The following is an 11829-nucleotide window of genomic DNA, read 5'->3' on the forward strand; positions in this document are numbered from 1 at the left end:
GGAGGACCTTGTTTCAGTCATGAAACTTTGAGTGATTTTGATTAGATCAGAGACAATGGTTGTTAAGTCAGAGGGGTTTTGCTTAGAATTCTCTGTCTGTTACTGAGAAGATGATGGAAAAGGCTTGTTATTGCTAAACCTGTTTCTTCCACCATTATTGTTGTTGAAACCTTGTTGAGGTCTCTGTTGATCCTTCCATGAGAGATTTGGATGATTTCTCCATGAAGGATTATAGGTGTTTCCATAGGATTCTCCCATGTAATTCACCTCTTCCATTGCTGGGTTCTCAGGATCATAAGCTTCTTCTTCAGAGGAAGCTTCCTTAGTACTGCCTGTTGCTGCTTGCATTTCAGACAGACTCTGAGAAATCATATTGACTTGTTGGGTCAATATTTTATTCTGAGCCAATATGGCATTCAGAGTATCAATCTCAAGAACTCCTTTCTTCTGAGCTATCCCATTATTCACAGGATTCCTTTCAGAAGTGTACATGAATTGGTTATTTGCAACCATTTCAATGAGTTCCTAAGCTTCTACAGGCGTCTTCTTCAAATGAAGAGATCCTCCAGCAGAGCTATCCAATGACATCTTGGATAGTTCAGATAGACCATCATAGAAAATACCTATGATGCTCCATTCAGAAAGCATGTCAGAAGGACATCTTCTGATCAATTGCTTGTATCTTTCCCAAGCTTCATAGAGGGATTCACCTTCCTTCTGTCTAAAGGTTTGGACTTCCACTCTAAGCTTACTCAATTTTTGAGGTGGAAAGAACTTTGCCAAGAAGGCATTGACTAGCTTTTCCCAAGAGTTCAGGCTTTCCTTAGGTTGTGAATCCAACCATGTTCTAGCTCTGTCTCTTACAGCAAAAGGAAAGAGCATAAGTCTGTAGACTTCAGGGTCAACCCCATTGGTTTTGACAGTGTCACAGATTTGCAAGAACTCAGCTAAGAACTGATGAGGATCTTCCAATAGAAGTCCATGAAACTTGCAATTCTGTTGCATTAGAGAAACTAATTAAGGCTTAAGCTCAAAGTTGTTTGCTCCAATGGCAGGGATAGAGATGCTTCTCCCATAGAAATCAGGATTAGGTGCAGTAAAGTCACCAAGCACCTTCCTTGCATTATTGGCATTGTTGTTGTTTTTGGCTGCCATGGTTTCTTCTTCTTTGAAGAGCTCTGTTAGGCCCTCTAGAGAGAGTTGTGTTTTGGATTCTCTTAGCTTTCTCTTCAAGGTCCTTTCAGGTTCAGGATCAGCTTCAACAAGAATGCTTTTATCTTTGCTCCTGCTCATATGAAAGAGAAGAGAACAAGAAAGTATGGAATCCTCTATGTCACAGTATAGAGATTCCTTGAAGTGTCAGAAGAAAAGAAGAATAGAAGGAGGAGGTGGAGAAGAGGGAATTCGAACTTATCAAGAGGGACAGAGTTTGAATTACACCTTGATGAGGAGTCTTAGTCCCTTAAATAGAAGGATGTGAGAAGAGGGGAAGAATTTTCGAAAATAAATTAAAAATATTTTGAAATAATTAAAAATAAATTTGAAAATTTGATTGAGATTTTCAAAAACTAAGATTGGGAAAGAAATCAAGTGATTTTTTGAAAAAGATTTTGAAATCAGAAATTAAAAAGATATGATTGAAAATTAATTTTGAAAAAGCTGTGATTGAAAAGATATGATTGAGAAGATATGATTGAAAATCAGACTAAAAAGAGAAAGTTTTAAAATTAAAGTTGATTACTTGACTAACAAGAAATTAGAAGATATTATTCTAAAATTTAAAATTTGATCATTTCTTAATAGGCAAGTAACAACTTGAAAATTTTTGAAGTAAATCTTGAATTGAAGCAAGGATTTTTGAAAATAGTAAAAATAAATATAAAATAGAAAGAAATTGATTTTGAAAGAGATATGATTGAAAAGATATGATTTGAAAAAGATTTGATGTTGAAAAATTATGAAAACTTGAAAAAAATGTGAATTAAAAACAAAATCTTCCCTCTAGTGTCATCCTGGCGTTAAACGCCCAGAATGGTGCCCATTCTGGCGTTTAACGCCCAAATCTCTACCTTTTTGGGCGTTAAACGCCCAGCCAGGTACCCTGGCTGGCGTTTAAATGCCAGTTTTCCTTCTTCACTAGGCGTTTTGAATGCCCAGCTTTTTCTGTTTGATTCCTCTGCTGAATGTTCTGAATCTTCAATTCTCTGTATTATTGACTTGAAAAGACACAATTTTAAAAATATTTTTGAATTTTTAATGATGAGAAACAATCAAAATACAACTAATCTTAGGAAACTCAAATCAAACAATGCATGCAAGACACCAAACTTAAAAGTTTGTATACTAAGGACTATAACAATGTAAAAATGCATATGAGAAACAACAAAACACACAAAATAAGAGAATTTAAAGATCGGAGCAATGAAATCATCAAGAACAACTTGAAGATTAATGAAGAACATAATGCATAAGATTTCGAAAATTGGAAGGATAAAGACATGCAATTGACACCAAACTTAAAATTAGACAATAGACTCAAACAAGAAACATAAAATATTTTTGGTTTTATGATTTTAAAATTTTTTTTTGATTTTCGAAACTTATATAGAAAAGAAAATAAAGAGAATAAAAACTTTTAATAAGAATTCCAGGAATCATGCAATGTGAGTCTAAAGCTTTAGTCTAAAAAGATTAGACATGTTTGGCCAAGCTTCAGCAGGACATTACATTCAATAGCTAAATTGATGAGAATCAATCAGCTTTTGTGATGGTGGAAACATCACCTTGAAACTCTAGAATTCATTCTTAAAAATTCTGAAGAAAAGATACCTAATCTAAGCAACAAGATGAACCGTCAGTTGTCCAAACTCGAACAATCCCCGGCAACGGCGCCAAAAACTTAGTGCACGAAATTGTGATCATCAACAATGGCGCCAAAGGACTTGGAGCTCTCAAACGTGAATCACACTTTGTCACAATTCCGCACAACTAACCAGCAAGTGCACTGGGTCGTCCAAGTAATAAACCTTACATGAGTAAGAGTCGATCCCACGGAGATTGTCGGCTTGAAGCAAGCTATGGTCATCTTGTAAATCTCAGTCAGGCAGATTCAAATGGTTATGGAGTTTAAGGTGATGAAAATAAACATAAAATAAAGATAGAGATACTTATGTAATTCATTGGTGGATTTCAGATAAGCGTATGAAGATGCTTTGTTCCCCTTGAACCTCTGCTTTCCTATTGCCTTCTTCCAATCATTCATACTCCTTTCCATGGCAAGCTTTATGTTGGGCATCACCGTTGTCAATGGCTACATCCCGTCCTCTCAGTGAAAATGGTCTTGATGCTCTGTCACAACATCGGCTAATCAGCTGTCGATTCTCGATCATGTCGGAATAGGATCCATTGATCCTTTTGCGTCTGTCACACGCCCCACAATCGCGAGTTTGAAGCTCGTCACAGTCATCCCTTCCCAGATCCTACTCGGAATACCACAAACAAGGTTTAGACTTTTCGGATCTCAGGAATGGCCACCAATAATTCTAGCCTATACCACGAAGGTTCCAATCTTAGATTAGAAACCCAAGAGATACGCATTCAAGCCATTGCTAGTAGAACAGAGTTGGTTGTCAGGCACATGTTTATAGGTGAGAATGATGATGAGTGTCACGAATCATCACATTCATCAAGTTGAAGAACGAATGAATATCTTGGAGAAGAAATAGACTTGAGTTGAATAGAAAAACAATAGTACTTTGTATTAATTCAAGAAGAACAGCAGAGCTCCACACCTTAATCTATGGTGTGTAGAAACTCCACCGTTGAAAATACATAAGAATAAAAGGTCTAGGCATGGCTGAATGGCCAGCCTCCCAAAGAGGGTTCAATCATCAAAACATGATTCCCAGATGATCAAAAGATGAAAATACAATAGTATAAGGTCCTATTTATAGAGAACTAGTAGCCTAGGGTTTACAGAAATCAGTAATTAATGCAGAAATATTCTTTCAGGCCCACTTGGTGTGTGCTTGGGCTGAGCATTGAAGCTTCCATGTGTAGAGACTTTTCTTGGAGTTAAACGCCAGCTTTTGTGCCAGTTTGGGCATTTAACTCCAGCTTTTGTGCCAGTTTTGGAGTTAAATGCCAAAATTCTTGAACTGACTTGGAACGCCGGTTAGGCCATCAAATCTCGGGCAAAGTATGGACTATTATACATTGCTGGAAAGCCCAGGATGTCTACTTTCCAACGCAATTGAGAGCGCGCCAAGTGAGAATCTGTAGCTCCAGAAAATCCACTTTGAGTGCAGGGAGGTCAGAATCCAACAGCATCTGCAATCCTTTTTCAGCCTCTGAATCAGATTTTTGCTCAGGTCCCTCAATTTCAGCCAGAAAATACCTGAAATCACAGAAAATCACACAAACTTATAGTAAAGTCCAGAAGAGTGATTTTTATTTAAAAACTAATAAAAATATAATAAAAACTAATTAAAATATACTAAAAACATACTAAAAACAATGCCAAAAAGCGTATAAATTATCCGCTCATCACTTGCCCCCACCATATGATTGACAAGATAGTGTTACTCGGTTACGTCACACAAGGCATGAGGCCCCAAGATAAGACCACATTGGAAAGTGCTAGCAATGGGTCTATGAAAAAGTACAAGACCACTGATGAGGCATGGCAACTGATCAGCGACTTAGCTGAATCCACTCGGAATCACAGGCAGAAACAAGGCCGTTCAAAAGCCGTTGCAGAAGTATCCTCTAGCAGAAAGACTGCTGCTCTAACTCAGAGTATCTGTGAAATGACCAACTTGCTGAAGCAAATGCAATTGAATCAACAACAAGTTCAGCAAGCTCAACCTTCTCCACCACAGCATAGCCAACAGTTAGTCCCACAGAGAGTTTACGGAATCTGTGCTGATTATAGCCATTATACTAATGAATGTCCGCAGCTCCAGTAGGAAGACAACACCGTGGCAGCCACTCATAACTTCTATGACCGCCCCAACCAAGGGTACAATCAAGGTGGTAATTACAGCCATGGACGGCAAGACAATTCTAACCAAAATTGGAGGAACAACAACAACAGAGGAGGCAAAGACAATCAGAGAAATCAGAGGTGGAATAACAATAACAACAGGCAGCAGAACCAGAACCAGCCTTACAGAGCACCTCACCTGAGACAATCCCAAGGACCACAGAATAACCAACAGCAGACCTCTCAACTTACTTATCCTTCCTCATCTTCTAATGACGACTTACTACAATCTATTGATCGGAGACAACAGACCATGGAAAATAACCTTTATGCTACACTAAATGGTCTAAACTTAACCCTGCAAGCTCTTGTCTCACAGATTGGATCAATGAATAACTCCAATAACCAGCCCTTGAGCTCCAGTGGAATCCCCTCTCAACCATTACCCAATCCAAAGGGTGGCATAAATGCCATCACCCTAAGGTCCAGAACCACACTGCAGGAGAGGAATCAGGAGGAGCCAAGCCCACCAAAACATGCCTCAGCTGAAGAGGTAGTGGAAATAGAAGATGTTGAAGAGGAAGAAGACATGCAGAACATAGATGAAAAAGAAGAAGTTCAACCACAGGAGGAAGCACCAAAGGGCGCAGACACTGCAGAAGACACCACTCCCATTCTATTTCCACAACTTGCAAGAAAGCCCAGGAAGCAGCTCGAACCTGATCCCAAAATGGTAGAGATATTCAAAAAGGTTGAGGTAACTGTTCCTCTTTTTGATGTTATTCAACAGGTACCTAAATATGCAAAGTTTCTAAAATATTTATGTATACATAAAGACAAAATTAATGAATTAGAAACTATTACTTTAAGTAGTTCCATATCTGCTTTAATGGGAGGTTTACCTGAAAAGTGTAGTGATCCAGGTCCATGTATGGTTAATTGTATTATTGGTGGTGTAGTATTTTCTGACTGCATGTGTGATTTAGGAGCATGTGTGAGTATAATGCCTTTGTCTATATATGATATTTTGAGGCTCCCTCCCTTAAAAAGGTCGGCAGCTCGTTTTGTGTTAGCAGATAAAAGCATTATTACAGTGGCTGGAGTTGCTAAAGATGTATTAGTGGGTATTAAGGGGCTCACATTTCCCATTGATTTTTATATCCTGGAGATGCCCCAAAATGACTCAGAGAAGCCATCATCAATCCTACTCGGAAGACCATTTCTGAAGACCTCGAAGTTCAAATTAGATGCTTTTTCAGGAACATACTCTTTTGAAATAGATGGCCGAGTAGTAATCTTCAATCTGAATGGAGTTATGAAGCATCCTCCGGAGGATCATTCTATCCTCCAGTGTGACATTATAGATGAAACTGTAGCTGAAGTTCACCAGGAGGAATTTGAAGAGAAGTACATAGGACAAGGTCCAAGTGTGGGGACATTCTCAGAGGACAATGATAGTACTTTACCATTGTCACCAGCTCCAGACAACCCAGAGCCTGACCATGATCAGAAGTTGGAATTAAAACCCCTTCCTCCACACCTCAAATATGCTTACCTTGAAAACGAGCAAAAGTTTCCAGTTATCATTGCAAGGGAACTCACTTCTCAACAGGAAGAGCAGTTACTTAATGTGCTGAGGAGGCACAAGAAGGCAATTGGTTGGAGTTTGGCAGACATAGTTGGCATCAACCCTCAAGTCTGTGAGCATAGGATATTTTTAGAAGGGGGAGCAAGACCTGTCCGTCAACCCCAGAGAAGACTAAATCCCACTATCTTAGAGGTTGTCAAAAAGAAAGTGACCAGACTATTGGAGGCAGATATCATCTATCCCATCTAAGACAGTGAATGGGTAAGCCCAGTACAAGTGGTGCCCAAGAAGTCTGGAGTCACTACAGTGAAGAATGAGCACGGAGAGCTCATGGCAACCAGAGTTCAAAATGCCTGGAGGGTCTGCATTGACTACAGACGCCTCAACCAGGCCACTCGTAAGGATCACTATCCTCTTCCATTCATTGATCAAATGCTGGATCGCCTGTCAGGTAAATCACATTATTGTTTTCTAGATGGTTACACAGGTTATTTTCAGATTCATATAGCTCCTGAGGATCAGGAAAAGACCACTTTTACATGTCCTTTTGGGACTTATGCTTACAGGAGAATGCCCTTTGGCTTGTGCAATGCACCAGCTACCTTCCAAAGGTGCATGATGAGTCTTTTCTCTGATCTTATTGAGGACTGTATGGAAGTTTTTATGGATGATTTTAGTGTATATGGCGATTCCTTTAGCCTTTGCTTAGATGGATTATCTAGAGTATTAAATAGATGTGTCAATACAAACCTTGTATTTAATTTTGAAAAATGTCACTTTATGGTAAAACAAAGGATTGTACTAGGACATGTTGTGTCTAATACTGGTATTTCTGTAGATCCAGCAAAGGTGAATGTTATTTTTAGTTTAGTTTACCCCTCTTCTGTGAGGGAAGTCTGTTCGTTCATTGGCCATGCAAGTTTTTATAGGAGATTCATTAAGGACTTCAGTAAGGTAGCACTTCCCTTATCTAGGCTACTGCAGAAGGATATTGATGTTCAGTGAAAATTGCAAACAAGCGTTTGATAAGCTGAAGACCGCCCTGACTCAAGCTCCAATTGTGAGAGGACCAGACTGGAGCCAGCCATTTGAAATAATGTGCGACGCCTCCAATCATGCAGTAGGAGCAGCACTGGCTCAGCATGAAGGAAAGGACCCCTTTGTTATTGCTTATGTGTCTAAAACTTTAGATGCCGCCTGATGAGCGGATAATTTATACGCTTTTTGGCATTGTTTTTAGTAGAATCCAGTTACTTTTAGGGATGTTTTCATTAGTTTTTATGTTAAATTCACATTTCTGGACTTTACTATGAGTTTGTGTGTTTTTCTATGATTTCAGGTATTTTCTGGCTGAAATTGAGGGACTTGAGCAAAAATCAGATTCAGAGGTTGAAGAAGGACTGCTGATGCTGTTGGATTCTGACCTCCCTGGACTCAAAATAGATTTTTTGGAGCTACAAAACTCAAAATGGCGCACTTCTAATTGCGTTGTAAAGTAGACATCCAGGGCTTTCCAGAAATATATAATAGTCCATACTTTTCCCGAGTTTAGATGACGCAAACTGGCATTCAACGCCAGCTCTCTGCCCAATTCTGGCGTTCAGCGCCAGAAACAAGTTGCAAAGTGGAGTTCAACGCCCAAACTGGCACAAAAGCTGGCGTTCAACTCCAAGAAGGATCTCTACACGTGCAACACTCAAGCTCAGCCCAAGCACACACCAAGTGGGCCCCAGAAGTGGATTTATGCATCAATTACTTACTTCTGTAAACCCTAGTAGCTAGTTTATTATAAATAGGACTTTTTACTATTGTATTAGACATCTTCGGATCATCCTGGATTGTACTCTGATCTTGTGATCACGTTTTAGGGGGCTGGCCATTCGGCCATGCCTGGACCTTTCACTTATGTATTTTTCAACGGTAGAGTTTCTACACTCCATAGATTAAGGTGTGGAGCTCTGCTGTTCCTCAAAGATTAATGCAAAGTACTACTGTTTTTCTATTCAACTCAACTTATTCCGCTTCTAAGATATTCATTCGCACTTCAACCTGAATGTGATGAACGTGACAATCATCATCATTCCCTATGAATGCGTGCCTGACAACCACTTTCGTTCTACCTTCGATTGAATGATTATCTCTTGGATATCTAATACAGGGGACCGAGTCCGAGTTATTAGTGTCTTCATGGTGTAAGCTAGATTGATGGCGGCATTCATGAGAATCCAGAAAGTCTAAACCTTGTCTGTGGTATTCCGAATAGGATTCAGGGATTGAATGACTGTGACGAGCTTCAAACTCGCGAGTGCTGGGCATAGTGACAGACGCAAAAGGATAGTAAATCCTATTCCAGTATGATCGAGAACCTCCAGATGATTAGCCATGCAGTGACAGTGCATCGGACCATTTTCACAGAGAGGAATATGACGCATCCATCGACAAGGGTGATGCCTCCAGACGATTAGCCGTGCTGTGACAGAGCATTTGGACCATTTTCCTGAGAGGATTAAAAGTAGCCATTGACAATGATGATGTCCTTACATAAAGCCAGCCATGGAAAGGAGTAAAACTGATTGGATGAAGATAGCGGGAAAGCAGAGATTCAGAGGAACGAAAGCATCTCTACACGCTTATCTGAAATTCTCACCAATGAATTACATAAGTATTTCTATCCTTATTTTATTATTTAATTTCGAAAACTCCATAATTATTTTATATCCGCCTGACTGAGATTTACAAGGTGACCATAGCTTGCTTCATACCAACAATCTCCGTGAGATCGACCCTTACTCACGTAAGGTTTATTACTTGGACAACCCAGTGCACTTGCTGGTTAGTTGTATCGAAGTTGTGACAAATTATGAATTGAGATTAGAGCACCAAGTTTTTGGAGCCATTACCAGAGATCACAATTTCGTGCACCAAGTTTTTGGCGCCGTTGTCGGGGATTGTTCGAGTTTGGACAACTGACGGTTCATCTTGTTGCTCAGATTAGGTAATTTTCTTTTTGTTTTATTTTCAAAAATTTTTCAAAAACTTTTAAAAAATTTCTCATCTGTTTCCGAAAAAAAAAATTAAAATAAAAATGTTTTCAAAAATATATTTTTCTTCAGAATTTTTAAGAATGAATTCTAGAGTTTCATGAAGCATGTTGAAGCATGCTGGCTATAAAACCATGTCTGAATTCTTTTGGGCAGAGGTTTTGGCTTAAAATTGAATGAATTACACTCATATTTTTATTAAAGCTTGGCTGGCTATTAAGCCATGCCTAACCCTCAGATTGGAGCTTTAGACTAAAGAGCATAAGATTTCTGGAATTCATATTAAAAATTTTGGAATCCTTATTTTTCTTTTTCAAAATGATTTTCGAAAAAAAAATTAAAAGAAAATACAAAAAATTCATAAAATCATAAAAAATTCAAAAATATTTCATATTTCTTGTTTGAGTCTTGAGTCAAGTTGAAAGTTTGGTGTCAATTGCATATTCATCTTGCATTTTTCGAAAAAAAATTCATGCATTCATAGTGTTCTTCATGATCTTCAAGTTGTTCTTGGTAAGTCTTCTTGTTTGATCTTGATGTTTTCTTGTTTTGCATCTTTTCTTATTTTTCATATGCATTCTTGAATTCTTAGTGCCTAAGCATTAAAGATTTCTAAGTTTGGTGTCTTGCATGTCTTCTTTGCATTAAAAATTTTCAAAAATATGTTCTTGATGTTCATCATGATCTTCATAGTGTTCTTGGTGTTCATCTTGACCTTCATAGCATTCTTGCATGCATCACATGTTTTGATCTAAAATTCTCATGCATTGCATCATTTTCATGTTTCTCTCTCTCATCATTAAAAATTCAAAAATCAAAAAAAAAATATCTTTCCCTTTTTCTCTCTTAAAATTTCGAAAATTAGATTTGACTTTTTCAAAAATTTTTAAAAAAATCTAGTTTTTTTTATGAGTCAAATCAAATTTTCAATTTAAAAATCTCATCTTTTTCAAAAATCTTTTTCAAAAATCAAATCTTTTTCATTTTTCTTAGTTATTTTCGAAAATTATAAAAATGTTTTTCAAAAATCTTTTTCTTATCTTTATGACATAATTTTCGAAAATAACATCACCAATTAATGTTTTGATTCAAAAATTTCAAGTTTGCTACTTACTTGTTAAGAAAGATTCAAACTTTAAGTTCTAGAATCATATCTTGTGATTTCTTGTGAATCAAGTCATTAATTGTGATTTTAAAAAAAAAATCAAATCTTTTTCAAAACTAATTTCAATCATATCTTTTCAAAAAAAATATCCTCTTATCTTACCTTTTTCAAAAATTTGATTTCAAAATATCTTTTCTAACTTCTTATCTTCTTATCTTTTCAAAATTGATTTTCAAAATTTGTTTCAACTAACTAACTAACTTTTTGTTTGTTTCTTACCTTTTTCAAAACTACCTAACTAACTCTCTCTCTCTAATTTTCGAAAATATCTCCCTCTCTTTTTTAAAACTTCTTTTTAATTTTGGATTTTAATTTTCGAAAATTACTAATCTTTTTCAAAAACTATTTTCGAAAATCACTAACCCTTTTTCAAAAATAATTTTCGAAAATCCCCCTCCCTCATCTTATTCCATTTATTTATTCATCTACTAACTTCTCTTCATCTCACATCATTGCTCCTATCATTACCTTTGTGTTTGGATTCTTCATTTTTCTTCACCCCTATTCATTTTCTTCTTCTACTAACAATAAGGAACCTCTTTACTGTGACATAGAGGATTCCTCTTCTTTTCTTATTCTCTTCTCTTTCTTATGAGCAGGAACAAAGAAAAAGGCATTCTTGTTGAAGCTAATCCAGAACCTGAAAGGACTCTGAAGAGGAAACTAAGAAAAGCTAAATTACAACAATCCAAAGACAACCTTATTGAAAATTTCGAACAAGTAAAGGAGATGGCAGCCGAACCCAACAACAATAATGCAAGGAGAATGCTTGGTGACTTTACTGCACCAAATTGCAATTTACATGGAAGAAGCATCTCCATCCCTACCATTGGAGCAAACAATTTTGAGCTGAAACCTCAGCTAGTTTCTCTGATGCAACAGAACTGCAAGTTTCATGGACTTCCATCTGAAGATCCTTTTCAGTTCTTAACTGAATTCTTGCAGATCTGTGATACTGTTAAGACTAATAGAGTAGATCCTGAAGTCTACAGGCTCATGCTTTTCCCTTTTGCTGTAAGAGACAGAGCTAGAGTGTGGTTGGACTCTCAAC

At 37.4% G+C, this 11829-nt stretch overlaps 1 non-coding gene across 1 annotated transcript; it reads left to right on the top strand.

Annotated features, from left to right (window-relative positions):
- The first annotated feature begins 642 nt into the window (after nt 1–642).
- On the top strand, nt 643–750 carry LOC112760500 (small nucleolar RNA R71). The gene has a single exon (XR_003180937.1). It is a non-coding gene; the product is annotated as a small nucleolar RNA R71 (small nucleolar RNA).
- Nucleotides 751–11829: the final 11079 nt, after the last annotated feature.

The sequence above is a fragment of the Arachis hypogaea genome, chromosome 16 (assembly GCF_003086295.3).
Source record: "Arachis hypogaea cultivar Tifrunner chromosome 16, arahy.Tifrunner.gnm2.J5K5, whole genome shotgun sequence".
Classification (NCBI taxonomy): domain Eukaryota; kingdom Viridiplantae; phylum Streptophyta; class Magnoliopsida; order Fabales; family Fabaceae; genus Arachis; species Arachis hypogaea.